This window comes from Felis catus, chromosome A1 (assembly GCF_018350175.1).
Source record: "Felis catus isolate Fca126 chromosome A1, F.catus_Fca126_mat1.0, whole genome shotgun sequence".
NCBI lineage: Eukaryota > Metazoa > Chordata > Mammalia > Carnivora > Felidae > Felis > Felis catus.
Genome location: NC_058368.1, coordinates 158,855,053 through 158,872,665, shown reverse-complemented (window position 1 = coordinate 158,872,665; position 17,613 = coordinate 158,855,053). Strand labels below are relative to the sequence as shown.

General features: G+C 36.6%; 1 long non-coding RNA gene across 2 annotated transcripts in view; it reads right to left on the bottom strand.

Annotated features, from left to right (window-relative positions):
- Nucleotides 1-2,413: 2,413 nt before the first annotated feature.
- LOC109502456 overlaps nucleotides 2,414-17,613 on the bottom strand; it is a 152,516-nt gene continuing 137,316 nt past the window's right edge. For both annotated transcript variants that reach the window (XR_006583333.1, XR_002161060.3), the window contains exon 4: nucleotides 2,414-3,668. This is a non-coding gene — a long non-coding RNA (uncharacterized LOC109502456). The remainder of the gene's footprint in view (nucleotides 3,669-17,613) is intronic.

Here is a 17,613-nt window from a genome sequence, read left to right as displayed (position 1 = left end):
TAAGGTCATACAATTTTAACTTAGAATTTAAAATGCTACAATTTTCACATTCGATTACTTCTTTAAAATATGCTCTATCTCCATAGAGATTTATAAAGCTATTTAAGTGCTCAACAGCCAGCAGAGTTAAGCTGACTTTCAAATACTTGTGACCATGTATCTCAAATTATTATTTTTTTAAGTAGGCTTTGAACCCAACACGCAGAGCCTAGCACACAAAGCTTGAACTTATGACCCTGAGATCAAAACCTGAGCTGAGATCAAGAGTCAAATATTTAACCAACTGAGGCACCCAGGTGCCCCAACTTCACAGTATTATTCCATTTCCAGCTGGATGCCTTTTCCTCCCATGAGAATGGGCCTGAGCAAAGCATTTTGGCTGTAAAATATTTAATTGGCTTTTTACTGAACCTGGAAGGAAAATTTCTCCAATGGGGTGCCATCTTCAAATTCACCAGATTAAACTCAAACATTTGGAATTTTAAATTCTCTCTTCCCCTACAGTACCACCTTTTCATTAGGAGTAAATGAAACAATCAGTAGAAAGAGCACCTGGGCAACAGAGCAGCAATCTACACATCACTTCAATCCTTTAATAGCTCCCTTCTGGAAAAGATGTTGGAGAAGTTGGGATCCAAAGAGGCCCAATCAGTGCCATCCCTTTCCCCTGAGTTCTGAGCCAATTGAGAAATAAGACAAATGTACAAGGCAAACTGCCGTCTACAATACCATTCTTGTCACTGGTAAAGGCTGAGTTGGAAAAGTTTGACTTCATGTGCAAAATTGACCAGGCCTAAAAACCCCCAGCCCTCCAGGGACAGACTACACAAAGCCAAGTTGGAGTCTACAAAGCAAAACATTTGCACAAGTCATTGTCTCTGCTCTTCCAGAATAGAGAAAGTTTAAAAAACAAACAAAAATCCAAATTCATTTAAGATTATTGATAGGTTAGCTTCTGACAACTGATAAATGTTGATCAGTATGGTTTCCTGCCAGCCAGATAATTCAAACAATCCCAATGGGAAAGAGGAAGGAGTACAGTTAAAGACCAAGCATACTTAGGGAAAATTCCTTCCTGGAGAAACCAAAAAAGTAGTGCTCAATTCACAATAATTAATACAAAGGGAATTATGTCCTGGAAGGAAGATCCCTTGATTCTACAGCACCACACACAAGTTTTGCCACAGAAATTTACAAAGCAAGGATCAGAAAAGCAAAGGCCCCTGTCCCCAATCCTACCATCATCCCACACAGAATTGAACAAGGACCAGAGTGTTTTACTGCATGTGCAACATGCATTCACTTTCCAGGGGAAGGAACCCTACACATTATCTCTCTTTCCCTATAGAGGGAGCACTTGAAAAATCTTTTGGAGTGCCAGCTGTTTACAGAAGTTGACGAAGGAAACCAAGCTGCCCACCACCTGTAGACCTGTCAGTAGAATTACAGCCTATACTGACAAAGCAAAGGAAACCACCAGTCCTATGGGATAGTAAGTTTAGGCGTAGCTTCTCCTGTTGCATGGCTCACTGTCCAAACTACCCAAACAGAGTTCACAGTGTCATTGCTTAAAAATTCCCCTTATCATAATCTCCCTTATTAAAATGTGAAAGAACATTATCAAGTTTTCTCACTATAATTTCCAGATATTCTGAAATAGAGTTGAGCTCATGTGAATGTTTAAAACACACTGATGGAACAGCATTTAATAGCAATGCTCCTTTCACAACAACTACAGGAAAGAAAGGTAAGGCTTTCTTATCCATAGCAATTAGTTTCTGACTTTATTACAAAAAAATTGTTGTACATATGTGAAGACACTTAATTGCAATTAATTGGGACATTCAACTCAGCTCTCAATGATTCAATTGACACCCTACAGGGAGGAAATGGGATAATATGAGAGCACTCAAAGGAAAGGAAACCAAGCTTGAAATGGACAAATCTTAAGTCCTTCATGACAATCTAGTCCCACAATGGTAAGTGAAAAAGCTGGCACCTCTTCAAATAAATCAAGTTCTAATATGTGCTCTAACATAGATGTTTCAAGAGAAATTTCCCATTGGCTAATGGTGGACACTCATTGACTCACAATGAGGTATTATTATTCCATGGAAATATATTTTGATAGTATAATAACCTCTTCAATTAATTCTGCGGTCATTTATCACAGTGTAACAGCTGCCAAAGCAGGGTAACAGTTTACAGAAAAGTAGTCCTCATTCACTTTCACACAACAGTGAACTGTTTTGACTGTTACATAATCATAGTAATGCCATTCATACATCCTTTGAATTCCACCCACTTAATTATGCAAACCAGAAAACCACAGAGCAGGGTGGCTGAGAAATAAAGGTTCCACAAGAGGAAATTCAAAGCAACTTCCGATGATACTCTTCTACCCCTTATTTTGTTTTTACTTTACTCTTTTTTTTTTCATTTTACTTTCATCGTCAGACATTTTCCTCCACTTTTTCTCCCTCTTCACTATTCACTTTGTCAAGGACTCCAGAAGCATGGCTTGTGTCACATGGTAAATTAATAAGAAAAAGTGGATAGTGTCAACATCCTTTTCACTACCAAAAAAAAAAAAAAAGCCCTATAAGAGGGAACATGTAGAATTTTCACCAAAAGGGAGGATACAGTAAAGTCTCAGAGCAGGAGGCAGAAAGACACTGGGTGCATGGATCACCCCCTTCACTTTTACCAAGACTCTGCAATTCTCCCAGCAGAGCTAAGGAGAAGGGGGAAAGCCAGGAAAAAAATGGCCAGGCCTAACAATGCATAAACCAGCCCCAGTCCTGTTGCATAAGAAGCAAATATTGTGTCAACATTTTAGCAGTCTTTCCTTACTTAAAACCAGGACCCAAAAGTACTCTGAGGCTCAACCTACCTCTGCGCTGGGGACAGGGCAGTGCTTCTGAGGGAATAATGGCACACCATAAAGGATTTTTGAAAATTCTGGGTATGTAGACAAAAATGCCAAAACAATAAGTATTTACTTTCTCATATCTTTGAAAAATGAGCGCTTAATATCTGAGTTCATCGGACTTAACAACATAAATATAATTCTTAAGTCTGAGTAAAATTTATATTCCCATTTCAAAGATAATCATTAGTACTCAAGTTGTTAAACGCTTCCTGGTGTCTTAAGAATTATGTACTCCGTGATCTGTTCTGAGATTTAACTGAAAACTATTAAAAAGTCTCCTATGGTTTCTAATCATAAATTTATCAGTCATACCAAAGGATAAATAAAAACAATAGCCTACACAATGCCTATAGCAGAATTTCATGGCATACAAGTGTTGACAGGCAAGTTGAACAATCTTAATTCAGTGAAATCCAACTATGGAATGGTTTTATTGTCTTAAATAACCACCCTTTTGAATCTCCCTTTCCCACCCCTTAAAATAACCTAAGCCAGAATCTGTAAGGTTCTGATTCTACTCAAATTTAAGACTTCAGTTTCACTGAATACACTCCCCTGTCCTAACTCAGACTCCTTGTACCTCTCCTTCCTGCCTCCTTTTTCCAGTTCTAGCTTTTTTTCTCTTTTGAAGCAGTATGTAGAGCTGAGAAAAACGCCAAAAACATTGTTACCTACCTTGTGCAGTTGTACTCCTCTCTCAGCCAGAACGTTCTCTCTACAGTGGATGTTGAAACTCCTGTTTTAGTAAGGAGAGCACAGGTGAATTCTATTGTGTATCTCTTTGATGATACCTCCCCACTGCACAGCTTTCTGAAGTGGAGCATCTACTCTGTTCAGGGCTTCCAATCCTGCCTCAAATGTCATCACTATTGATGAAGCACATGTGCTTCCTTTGCATCAGTAGGTTTATGTAAAATCCCACCTCCTCGTGCCCTAAACAGTGCAAACATGAGCTCCTCCCCAGCTGCTCCCTATCTCCTTGTAGATGTCCTCAGCTTGCCCACCACTGCTTACATAATTGTAAGAGTAGATCTGCAAATCTGCCATAGGAACAGACATCTAGTTTAAGATTGAGATACCAATGTTATCCTCTTCCAGGCACTGTGAGGTATTCTCTTTGACCCCATTTTTCTTGGTTTGTGAGGAGGTTTCTTAGTTTCTTGGCTATGAGGAGAGAAAAGCCACAGCACTCCTTGCTAGGTCAAGAACTCAAAACCATAGTGAATATCCTTAAAGCCCTTAACTTTTGCTGATATCTCCTGGGGGTGATGACTGGAGTAGCAGAGCCAATTCAGCTGTCTCCTTTCACAGGATTTTTTGAATTGAGATATAATTGGCATTGACTAATTAACAATTAGTTTCGGGTGTACTACATAATGATTCAATACTCGTATATATTGTGAAATGATCACCACAATAAGTCTAGTTAATATTTACCGTTGCAGTTTAAAAGTATTTTTTCCTTATAATGAGAACTTTTAAGATCAATTCTGTTAGCAATTTTCAAATATGCATTAACTGTAGTTGCCATGTTGTACATTATATCTCCATAACATTTATTTTAAAACTGGAAATTTGTATCTTTTGAAGGCCTTCATCCATTTAACTTTTGAACAATGAGGGGGTTGGGGGCACTGACCCCTGCACAGTCAAAAACCAAATACAGCTTCTGATTCCCCCAAAACTTAACTACTAATAGCCTACCATTAATCAGAAGCCTTACCGATAAAATACACAGTCGATTAAAACATATTTTGTAAGTTATGTTTATTACATGCTGTATTCTTGCAAAAAAGTGAGATAGAGAAAAGAAAATATGAAAATCATAAGGAAGAGAAAATATATTTACGGTGCTATATACAGTATAGAATATTTATTGAAAAAAGTCTATGATAAGTTGGGCTGCATATTTCAAATCCATGCTGTTCAAGTGTCCACTGTGTATATTTGCAACCTGTGTTTTGTCACTTGGTATTGTATGATAACTTTTCATGTTTTTAGTGATTCTCTTTTTCTAATGTTTATTTTTGAGAGACAGAGAAAGAGAAAACATGAGTGGGGGAGGGGCAGAGAGAGGGAGACAGAGGATCTGAACTGGGCTCCTCAGTGACAGCAGTGAAGCCAGTGTGGGGCTCAAAGTCAGAAACCGCAAGACCATGACCTGAACTGAGGTCTGATGCTTAACCGACTAAGCCACCTAGGCACCCCTTTGTTTAGTGATTCTTACTCAACATTGTTTGACAAGGCTGCATAGTACTATGACTAATAAGATAATTTATTTTACTGTAATACAACTTAGGTATGTGTAATATAATTTTCCCCACTTTTTACTATTATGAATACATAGTAGTAAATATCCTCATAATAACTATTTGGACACATCTCTGGTCATTTTATGTTACCAAATAATTTTTGCTACCTTGATTCTACCAAAAAGGTATGAATTTGGGGGGCTTTTAAGTATATTATGGCAAACTACGTTAGAGGGTTGCATACTCAAAAATACTGGAAATTGTCACTTTTTAAAATATCTTGAGGGGCGCCTGGGTGGTGCAGTCGGTTAAGCGTCCGACTTCAGCCAGGTCACGATCTCGCGGTCCGTGAGTTCGAGCCCCGCGTCAGGCTCTGGGCTGATGGCTCGGAGCCTGGAGCCTGTTTCCGATTCTGTGTCTCCCTCTCTCTCTGCCCCTCCCCCGTTCATGCTCTGTCTCTCTCTGTCCCAAAAATAAATAAACGTTGAAAAAAAAATTAATAAAATATCTTGAGGTGACTGGGTGGCTCAGTGGGTTAAGCATCTGACTCTTGATTTCTGCCCAGGTCATGATCTCATGGTTTGTGAGAGTGAGCCCTGCATCAGGCTCTACACTGACAACACGGAGCCTACTTTGAATTATCTCTCTCCTCCCTCTGTCTCTCTCTCTCTCTCCCTGCAAAAAAATAAAAAAAATAAAACATAATAAATAAATAAATAAATAAATAAATAAATAAATAAATAAATCTATCTTGGGCAACTCATAATTCTGTCAAATTATTCTCATAGGTAAAACTACTTTTATTAAGAAGTAACATGTGTTATATACTACTCATATAAGATCACCTTTAGCTATCTTTTCAGTATTTGTATAGAAAGATATCTGAATAAAAAAAGAAAGAAAGATATCTGAATAGTGTTTATCACATTTTGATGATGATTGTTTCTAGGTAGACATTCAAGTGATTTTTTGCTCTCCTATTTATCTTGTTCTTATTTCCCTTCTAAATTATCTATTAAGAACATGTTGCAGATATTTATTGACAATAACCACTAGTATTTTATGCACTTTTGTTTGCAAAGATTATTACCAGTTTTTAAAATATTTCATTGAAAATATCCCCACCATATGAAATCAGAGGTTAAAATATATTGGCAATAATTACAGCAATCATAGTAGTAATAGGAGTACATACCCTGGGATTATTAAATAGCATTCACCTAAAAGCATCAACTCATTTTAATGTTTGTTATGATCAAATTGTCAGCTTCTGAGTACAGATTTCCCATAAGTACAAAATTTATCCACATATAAAAAGCTGGTCCAACTCCCCTCAACAAGACAAAATAAAAACAGCTGAATTAATTGAAACAATGATTTAATAAGGAAAGGAGTGTTTATATAAGTGAAACAAATATCTCTTGGCCCTTTATCCTTTGAATAACTGAGCCAATTTCAACTGGCTTCCTCACCATTTGGCATTTATATTTAGATTACTGTCAAAACATGGTGCATTCAGAAGCAGTGCTATATATCGGTGCCATCTGTCAAGCAGCACAGTCATATCAAATGTTTGGTTTCCAACTTCTTCTTGAACACCCTTATTTCTCCATAACATATGCATCAAAAAGTCTAGTGGTTGGAGATACCAACATAATTAATAGCTCTTCTTTTTAATTAATGAACCAATTGAAGTTGCTGTTTACCAGCAACAGAACTTAATTCTAGCTAAATTAAGCAAAATATATGTTATTACACTGAAACAAAAACTATGTTACTACAAGCATTTCATGGATAGGGCCACTTCATTGATCAATAGGACACTCACTGGGGGCTAAGTCTTGAAGACCAGATATGACTGGTCAGAACCCAGGGAGCCACAAGAAACAGGAAAAGAGAGGATACTGGAACACCCTGGTCCAGGATGATGCAGACATTGCTGTTGAGATCAGTCATTTCTGACCATTTCCTCAAACACTCTCTCAAGACTTAAAGAGCTTAGAGAGACAGTGTCTTATGGGCCAACCTTAGGTCATCTGTTTGCTCTTTGGCTACCAGGATGAGAGTCTGGCACCTAGAAGTAACTCCCCACCATGAACAGCCACATTAGAAGAGGGGTAATCACCAAAAGAAAATGAGGACACAATTAAAAATACAAATAGCTGTTGGGCAACTACAAACAGCAAATGTTCACTGCACTTGACTGAATTTAGTGCTTATCATGCCTTCTTCCCTTGCCTCATACTGAAACTCCAAGACTAGCTTTTCTCAAACTGAAGACTGCAACACATTAATGAGTCATGAAGTCAGTTTAGTGGATCTTATCCATCTATTTAAAAGCAAAATTGAATGGAGCAGGAATATCAGAGCACATTGCAAATAGGAAGCTTGTGAAACTTCTGTTTCTTTTATATATGTGGGGTCTATGTTTTTGTGCATGTGTGTGAAAGTAAGTCATGATCATAAACATTTGAGAAAACTGTGTCCTAGTCCTTACCAGCCAACAGTTTGTTATATGCATTCCCTAACCTAGACAATTGCAGTTGAGAAGGGCAAAATCCAATCACATGTAACTGGTACAATAAGGCTTCCATGATGAATCGCTGCACAGTAAACATCTTAATGTTATAAAGTGAAATCATTTATACCATCACATGTGGTTGTTACATTTTATTGATGACACACAATCTGTACAACCATTTATTTAATCACAAGTGTTTACCATCTTGTCTGGAAATTTACTGGTGCCACAAATTAAAAAAATTCCCAATATGGTAAGTTTTCATCATGAATATTTTTGTATCATTGTAATTTTATTAGCTCATGTTGAGTCAGTCAACTCTCACTTCTTCCATGAGATTTTCTCCAATTACTATAATCCACCCTAATTGATCTCCTTTTAGACAAACAATAAATAATGGTCAAGTAAGTGAATGGATGAAAGAAATAAAGGGAGCAGGGGAGACAGGAGAAAGAGAAAAAAAGAAAGAAAGAGAGAGAGGAAAGAAAAATTCCCAAGTCCAGACAAATTAGAAGAAGAAGCAAAATGCAAGAGAGGGAAATAGCAGGGAGGCAAGTAGGAAGATATGGCATCATTACAAAGTGGATATCAATGACAAGTTTGCACATACACACACATGAATTTAAGAACACAAAATTATAATAGTTTGGGGTAATTTAGATATAATCAAACAGAAAAAAATATTTCAGTGGAATCTGAGTGTATTATCCAAAGAGCAAATTCTCATAATGAGGACTTTTAATCTTCAAAGAGATCGCTTCAAAGAGATTAAAATGTGTACAGGCAGATTTGAATACCAGGCTAAGTAAGAATGTCCTCCTGTAGGAGCGAAGTGCAGAAACTTCCAAGATAATTTTGGAAGATGATATTAGGAATGTGGTTCAGTCTAGATTTGTCTTTCTTGCATGGGGGAAGCAGTGAGTTTACCTAAACAGTTTATTGAGGGAGTCCCATGATTGTTCACTAAAGGGTAAAAGAAAGAGCAGAAAATCAATTAATTGTGGTGCTTCAAGGAGTTTAATTAGGCAACAAAATATCCAGAGGTTTGGAAAGGAGAGAAAGTGAAGCCATGGGAACCAGGCTGTGGTAGGTGTAGGTAGTAAGAGCTTCGAAAACAGTAATGAAAAAGAAAGGAAGATGCAAAATATATAACAGAATAGAAGAGAATAATAAATAATAGAATAATAAATAATAGAAATAAATAATAGAATAATATCCTATTAAAAGCAAGAAGTGGTAATATTTTAGAAGATTTAATATCCAAGAGGCTAAAAGTGAAATATTTTGTTAATTTTTGTCTACCTGGAAAACAGTGTTCCAAAACACTCTTTCTCTAAACATTCTTTGTAGCTGAATTTTACCACTAACATTCCATCAAATTCAACTTCATCTCGATGTCTTTATTATAAGCTGTTCGAGGGCAATGAACAAACACCTTATACTTGATACCTGAGATGTTTCAGAAATTATCTAAAACAATTTCCTAAGAGTATGAACTTCATGCATTAGAAATGTACAAATGGATAAATGTTTCATATGATGATTGGATATATTTTAAATATTATCCTTCATTTGATAAACTAATATAAATTAAAATATCAAAAGCAAGGACAATTCTGTAAATAACATAGAGATTTTGTGACACTAAGCATTTTACAGAAAAGAACAAGTCTTGTTACTGAACCAAGGTCTCTGCTGTAAATATGTACCCATATAAAATGTGGACTCGCTTAGAAATAAATCCTGGAAGTTTGAGAGATTCAGATGCAAATGTTCATCCTGCCTATCAAGGAGCCATCTGACTTATTAACCATGTTTTAACAGAGAGCAATGGTTTACACGACACCTACAGCTCATTTTCATGAAAAATGTGTGCAGAGTGTTTCATTCATATGACTAATATATGCATCCATCTGGGCCAAGATCCTTACAAAGACCACTCAATATAAGTTTAAAATTGACAAAGAATAAAGAATATATATGTGAACATAAGAGGAGAAAAAAAACTTTTCCTCTGGATTGATTTATGTGTATATATATATATCTCACACAACTTTGTCCTTTAAAAAATATAGTTTTATTAAACTCTATTTCATCTTAAAGTGACTATTTCATTTTATACTAAAGTTTATTTAGCTAAAATTTAAAACATTATATTAAGAAATATTTGTAGACTCTGAGTTCCTCAAATAGTGAAGATTTTAAATCTTCTTCAAATCGTATGGAAACTATATTCTAGCCTAAAACATATCAAGTTATATATACCTAAGAACAGGATTAAAATACCTGGTGTTTGCTTTTTTTTGTAACAAATTGTATGTGGATTTCTAAAATGAACATATTTCAATACATGCTTTCTAAAACTGTAGCAATCAGGTCAAGGAAAACTGAGCCTGTAAAAATCAGTGAAACTTTTCCCTCATATCACAATCTCTTTTATCAACCAATAATAGTTTCTAGGGCTTCCCTGGAAGAATGAATTCTGACAGCTCTTTTTGTATGCTGTCAGTGTCTCTTAGAAATAATAATTTGTAGACAAATGGATTTAAACCAACAAAATATTGAAAACATGATACTGTATAAACAGATCAACATATTTTTTCAATACTCAAGAAGTACACTTTCTTCTTAGATGCCCTCAAAAGAAAAAAATCTCAGATGTTTGAGCACATGGAACTACTAAAATTCACAAAAATATAAAATATATTTTTATGAAAATATATAAAATTGTTTCTGATATTATTTCATTTATAAAATCCATGAGCACGTTTTCCACAAGATCCTCTCACTAAGCATGAAATCATGCAAAATATTTTGTCAGAAAAGTGAGAAAATGCTAATCTAGTGACAGCAACAATCACCAAGGGCACAAGTAGCCAAAATTATGCCTCCAGGGGGCAGTGCAAAAGAATCAAAATTGGCACATTTCACAGCAAGAAGACAACCTTTATTAAACCAATTCTATTCTGCTTTACCTCAATAATAAAATCAGAAGACAATATTAATTAACAGTTGAATTATTATAAACTGAACACATCAGAACTTTGCTACCCAGTGCTGCTCAATTTTTGTCACATCATGGCACACAGAGAAAATGATGCTATTTATACAGCAGAGGGAGGTAACCCAATGAGATAATTGACTCCACAATTGCAATCACTGTAGGCTGCCCCAGGGCTGAGGAAACAAGTGCATTGGTCTATCCATAATAAATTCTCAAACATAGAGATTAGAAATTTCTGTGTCAACCTAATAAAAATGGAATCCCAAATTGACACATATTAACTTCCACATGCCAAACAAAATTAATAAATATTCATTGAATGTCTTCTATGTGCAAGTCTCTATGTTTAATGATGAAACCAAATTACATCTCAGTAAAGCTAGAAAAAAAATGAAACAGCAGGCAGATTTGAATACCAGGCTAAGTACGAACATCCTCTTGTAGGAGTGAAGTGCAGAAACTCCTGAGATAATTTTGGAAGATGATATTAGGAATGTGGTTCAGTGTAAATTTGTTTTTCTTTGCATGGGGGAAGCAGTGAGTTTACCTAAACAGTTTATTGAGGGAGCCCCATGATTGTTCACTAAAGGGTAAAAGAAAGAGCAGAAAATCAATTAATTGTGGTGCTTCAAGGAGTTTAATTAGGCAACAAAATATCCAGAGGTTTGGAAAGGAGAGAAAGTGAAGCCATGGGAACCAGGCTGTGGTAGGTGTAGGTAGTAAGAGCTTCGAAAACAGTAATGAAAAAGAAAGGAAGATGCAAAATATGTAACAAGGGACAGAATAATACAGCTTTATTGCTAATTAGGTATAGTTATGGTCATACATAGGAAGTACAAAGAAAAATTTAAGATGTGTATAGGTTTCTGATCTAGGGCTTAAAAAATTTGTGACAAAATTATTAAAGTGAATTTGAAAAATAAATGACAAATTAGATTTTAGACATTTTAGTTTAGGTGACAGGATATTTGAGAGTTAGCCAAATATGCTGATCTAAAAGTTGAGACAGAGATCCTATTTGCCATCATAAATATGAATGAGAGCTCCAAGAGAAACAATGTTTAAAGAGTCAAATTATACAAAGCTCTAATAACTGTATTATTAAAATAAAAAAGTATATATTTAATAAATTCGGTTTAGTAGAACCAAATTTCCAAACTCATTAAATATTTAATGTAACAATCTAGGAAATCATACAACCTAAACAGATTTCTTTCAACATTTATTTTGAGAGAGAGAGCACGTGCACAGGCACACACACAAAGAAACGAGGGGCAGAGACACAGGAAGAGAGAATCCCAAGTAGGCTCCTTGCTGTTAGCACAGAGTCTGACAGAGGGTTCCATCTCACAAACATTGAAATCATAACCTAAGCTGAAATCAAGAGTTGGACAGTTGACCAACAGAGCCACCAGGTGACCCTAAAACAGATTTTTTTAAATAAATAGAGGTATCCCTCATCAATATTAGGCTCAAATAAAAATGGGTACAAGATGAGGGGTGTCTGAGTGGCTCAGTAAGTTAAGTGTTCAACTTTGGCTCAGGTCATGATCTCACAGTTGGTGAGTTCAATCAAGCCCCACATTGGGCTTTGTACTGACAGCTCGGAACCTGGAGCCTGCTTTAGATTCTGTGTTTCCCTCTCTCTCTAAACCTTCCCTGCTAACGTTCTCACTCTCGCTCTCGCTCTCGCTCTCTCTCGCACACGCGCGCTCTCTCTCTGTGCCTCTCAAATATAAATAATAAACATTAGAAAAAAGTTTTGAAAATCAGTACATGATGCACTAGTGCCATGTTTGACTTTTATATTAGGTTACAAGTTCCATAACAAGCTAATTAAATGGTGTCATGATGCAACCATTGTTGCTGAACCCAGTTCATTCTAGATACAGAAAGGATAATTCTATCTTCTCAAGTTGCTTTTCTGAAGCCTTAGCTATACCACTTTTGACAGAGGTTATATGTGTTAAAGAGTCATAAAGGAAGGTGACACAGAAGTGGAAACTATTGGAGGGTAGGCAAATTTATTAAAATCATTCATTTCTGACTGTTCAGAGTAAGGTAGCCACACATTTTATTTAATTCCGTGGCCTGTCAACTTTCTATTTCAGAGTGAAAATAAATGTTATTCTACTTCCTGAGTAATACAGAGACCTTTGCATTATTCAGAAGTTTTTTTTTTTCTTTGATTTTAAGTAGTATGTTTGTCTTTAAAGTTTTTAAATGTGTTTTTTTATAGTGTGGTCAAGCGTTCAGGGTTCAGTATTTGAGGAATGACATTCTTTCTTTATAGATTTTGTTTGTTTGTTTAGCTCACATCATGTGTGTCTAGGAAGTCTTTGTAAAAGTACACTGACACCATCATTGCTTGTTTAGTTCTGACTCACATCTCTTTCTGAAAATTACCCATTGGAGGCATAAGCCAAAAAGGTTATAATATCTGAGCAATTTCAATGCTTAAATTAGAAAATTTAAAAAAATCAGTTAACAGCATGAACATGCTGGATAACTAACATATTAGGGTTGGAGTGGTGGAAATTTTAAATCTCCTTGTAAATCACTTTTCCAAAAAATGTAATAATAACCATATAAAGAATTTAGTGCAATATATTTGAATTTCTAGCATCTTAAGATAAAAGGGTGAGGGAAAAAATTTATTTGTTGAACAAAAACGATAAAAATGTTTCAATATCTGACTTCTCACAAGAATAGTGCACAAATGAATGAAAAAAATTTCTCCTGAAACATACCTTCCTTAAAATTGAATTATATTCAAGGCACCCTCTTGTTATCCCATAGCTAACCAGTTTGCATGAAAATGATGCACAAATAAAAGATCTATAATTACTATGATAATTTATAATCTCGAGTATTAGGCTCATTATGAAAATTAAAGCTATTTTAAATAAAATCATTTTATAACTCATCTTTTTAATTATCAAAGGAACATTCTGACAAATAGAACAGTATAAAAATTCCAATTTATCATCTTACTCCAAACACAAAGTGTTTTTCTTTATGTCTGAAAATAAAGTCAATTTGCATTCACATCTCATAAATCATTTTCACACAATATATATCATCATTTATTCATCTTTATTTTTTTTTTAATTTTTTTTCAACGTTTATTTATTTTTGGGACAGAGAGAGACAGAGCTTGAACGGGGGAGGGGCAGAGAGAGAGGGAGACACAGAATCGGAAACAGGCTCCAGGCTCTGAGCTGTCAGCCCAGAGCCCGACGCAGGGCTCGAACTCACAGACCGCGAGATCGTGACCTGGCTGAAGTCGGACGCTTAACCGACTGCGCCACCCAGGCGCCCCTATTCATCTTTAGTACAAACAACAGTTAAAATACTAGCTCAGCAAAGTAACCAATTTCTGAAAAAAAAAAGTCCAAATTCAGTCTATGGTAGAATTTATATTAATCTTTAATCAGAACTTAGCCTTTCTGGCACCTTGCAATTCGAATTTAAGAAGTTAAGATAAAAAATATCCAACACTGACTTCAAAAACACACACCATTGCAATCACTCATCTTTATCCTCTTGAGCAAATGCACCATTCCAGATCTAATTCTCTGGAAACCTGTGAGAAGCAACTAAATATGTTATTATCTGTCCTGGGACTATTTATCTATCAGGCTTCTTTCATTAGAGGTAAGGCTATGGTAGCATTTTGCCAATGCAATGGTAATTGTATTTATGAGGAATGCCCGGTCTGCTCTGTCAGGGAAAATAATAATATGGGAGACTTGAAAATTTAAACAAGTAACTCCTTATTTTCTCCTCCCAGTTGATCGTCTCAGACAGCAACGTGTCTACAGTAACATGGAGGTGAAGATCATGCATTCTCTTTCTTCTTTACCCTCAAATTCTTCGAAGTGAAGTTTCTCCATTTTTCTCAATAAATCTGTACCTTTTTATTGCAGCCAGACTCTTCTCTATGGGCCAAAAGGAAGCTTTATTTGACACAAAGGAAAGTACTTGTGGCTTCCCCTTCCCTCTGTCCCTAGCTGTACTCTGTAGACACACAGGTGCCAACATGTTCAAACATCAAGGATTCAAAGTTACTATGAACAGGAAATGAGAAAAATCTAATCTCCTGTCCAGCCCACACCCTTCTCAGAAATCCTAAGTTTACTCTACCTACCAAAACAAAGAGGAATCAGATACCAAAGGGCCTTACTGTTAGACATAAAGACTAACTGTTTCATAGTAGGGACGAATATTTAAGCTGAAAAGTGAAAAGCAATGTGTCTGAGGTCACCAAAGTTCCTGTCCAGTGTTATCTTGACTCACTGTCACTATGCTGGAATGCTTAACCAAGTAAATTCTTTCTGGGGCAGTGTTCTGCCCACACCCAGCTGGAAGATGCAACCTGCCACATTCTTTTCCAGTTTGGGCCTTAGCTCCCCCATTCTTGTTCCTGCTCTGGGCTCTTTCTAAGGCCCTTCTCAGTTTAGTTATTTCTCCTCAGAGACACCTTGCCAGACCAGCCTAATTAAAAGTGCCCCCTCTCTCCCTCCTAGCATACAGTTATTACAATAGAAAGTTATCTTATTTACTTATTTGTTTACTCAGTTATTGTCTCTTTTCTCCACTAGAATATAAGTTCTATGAGGCAAAGACCATAATTGTTCTGTTTACCACGCTATGTGGAATAGAATCAGGAATGGCAAAAACAAAGAAAAATGAGCCACAAAAATGAATTTCTACCCATCATGAACCCAATTTGTAATGGGAGAAACAACTACTTGAGTAAATAAGCCTTCAAGATGATGGAATTGGATAAAAATGAGTAAAAAAAAATGCATACATCATGTGAAGGAAGAGAAAAAGTAAATAATGACAAAGCCAAAGGTTTATTTGAGTAGGTGGAATTTTTTTCAGCTGGGATAGGGCTTGACTTTTAACAAAGTTTCCAAAGGAGAACATTTTCCAGGAAAGGGAACATCTCAACCAAAACTTTAGAAAAGTCAGGTGTTACATTTGGGAAATAGATGGCTGGAGCATGGGACACGGAGAGAATCGAGGTTATACACAGAAAAGGATAAGGACATTTCCAACCTCTTGACCATGTTCTTCATTCCAGTTCACTGAGCCATTCCCTTCAGTTTCACTTCCTCACTGGCACAAACATCAAGGCATCACTTCAGGCCCTCTCTCTCAAAGAATCTCACACTAAGTTTTCTATTTTGCCTGCACTTTGAAATCAAAATTTTAATCCAACCGTATGTCTACTCTTTTTCAAACGTGAAATGGCAAGAATCAGTACCCAAGCAGATCTGTGCCCCTAAGTATTCCATGCTTCTTGGTATGCCTTTTCATACCCTTTAAGTTATTTACCTAGAATATGCCTACATTCAAGTTAACCACTGCTTGTGCAATCCAGACATCCTTCGGCTTATGTCTGATTCTCTGTGTCCCTGCAGATGCCTCTGATGCACTCTTAGCTCACTCTTGCACAGGGCTCATCACAGTACTGTACTCAGGGGATTACTGGGGTCCTTCACTGGATTGTGTGCTCTTTTTTTAAAAAAAATTTTTTTGTTTCAACGTTTATTTATTTTTGGGACAGAGAGAGACAGAGCATGAACGGGGGAGGGGCAGAGAGAGAGAGGGAGACACAGACTCGGAAACAGGCTCCAGGCTCTGAGCCATCAGCCCAGAGCCTGACGCGGGGCTTGAACTCACGGACCGCGAGATTGTGACCTGGCTGAAGTCGGACGCTTAACCGACTGCGCCCCAGGCACCCCGTGGATTGTGTGCTCTTTAAAGAATAGAACCGTGTCTTCCTTTCATTCATTATTTTTTTAATGTTTATTTATTTATTTTGAGAAAGAGATAGAGTGCAAGCAGAGAAGGGGCAGAGGGAGAGAGAGAATCCCAAGCAGGCTCAGTGCTGTTAGCACAGAGCCTGGTGCAGGGCTTGATCTCACATATGTGAGACCATGACCTGAGCCAAAGTCAAGAGTCCGACGCTTAACTGACTGAGCCATCCAGACACCCCATCCCATTCACTTATTTTTTATCCTTAGTGCAATTTATGATATATTCTAGATATTAATATACATTTTCTGATTAAATGAATAAATAAATGGTATATAGTACAATATATAAGGAAAGAATAGGATTTAAAGTTTATACTTTTGAGCATTGGGAACTGATTAAAATTTTGACATGATCATTTCTGTTTCGAGAGTAATTCTGGCAGTGAACATCTGACAATGCCTGCTGTGGAAGACGAAGACCTAGGGACAGAAATGTGGCAGGTAAATCAGTTAGGAGGCCATTACAAGTGTCCATATGAGGATAATATGGGCTGAAGTAAAGCAATAATAGAAGGAAAGAGGAAACAGCAAAGACGTTCATCTGAGTGGTGAAACGATGGATTCCAATTAGTTGTGGTATATAAAATTCTCAATAGGCTGTAGAGAATATGGGTCTGCATATCAGAAGATATAAAAATTCAAAGAAGTTTTACAATTAGAAATTAGCTAGTACCTTTCATCACCTCTATTTTAGCTTTTGAAACTGATATGAAGGCAAATATTTCAGTCCAAAACAATTGGTTCCAATTTCAGTATCATCTGCTTCAGGGAATGTCATGGGAAGGATAACATTTCCAGGGAAGAGGTTATACAATGAAATTTTGTGAGGTGCCAAGGCCTGGCTTTGAAAAGTGACTATAAGACAAAAACAAGACTGAGGAGCTGTTATAGAAACTGGCCTGGATCACCCGGCAGAAGAACCAAACGGCACTCAGAGATTTCGGAAGGCAGGAGGTTTATTTTACACCAGTGGGCTCAGAGGAGATCATTCTCCAGAGGTCTGAGCCCAGAGCATCACCAGCAGGGACCATTTATAATCTGTTTGAGTGCAGCAAGCGGGGTAGGAAGGAAAA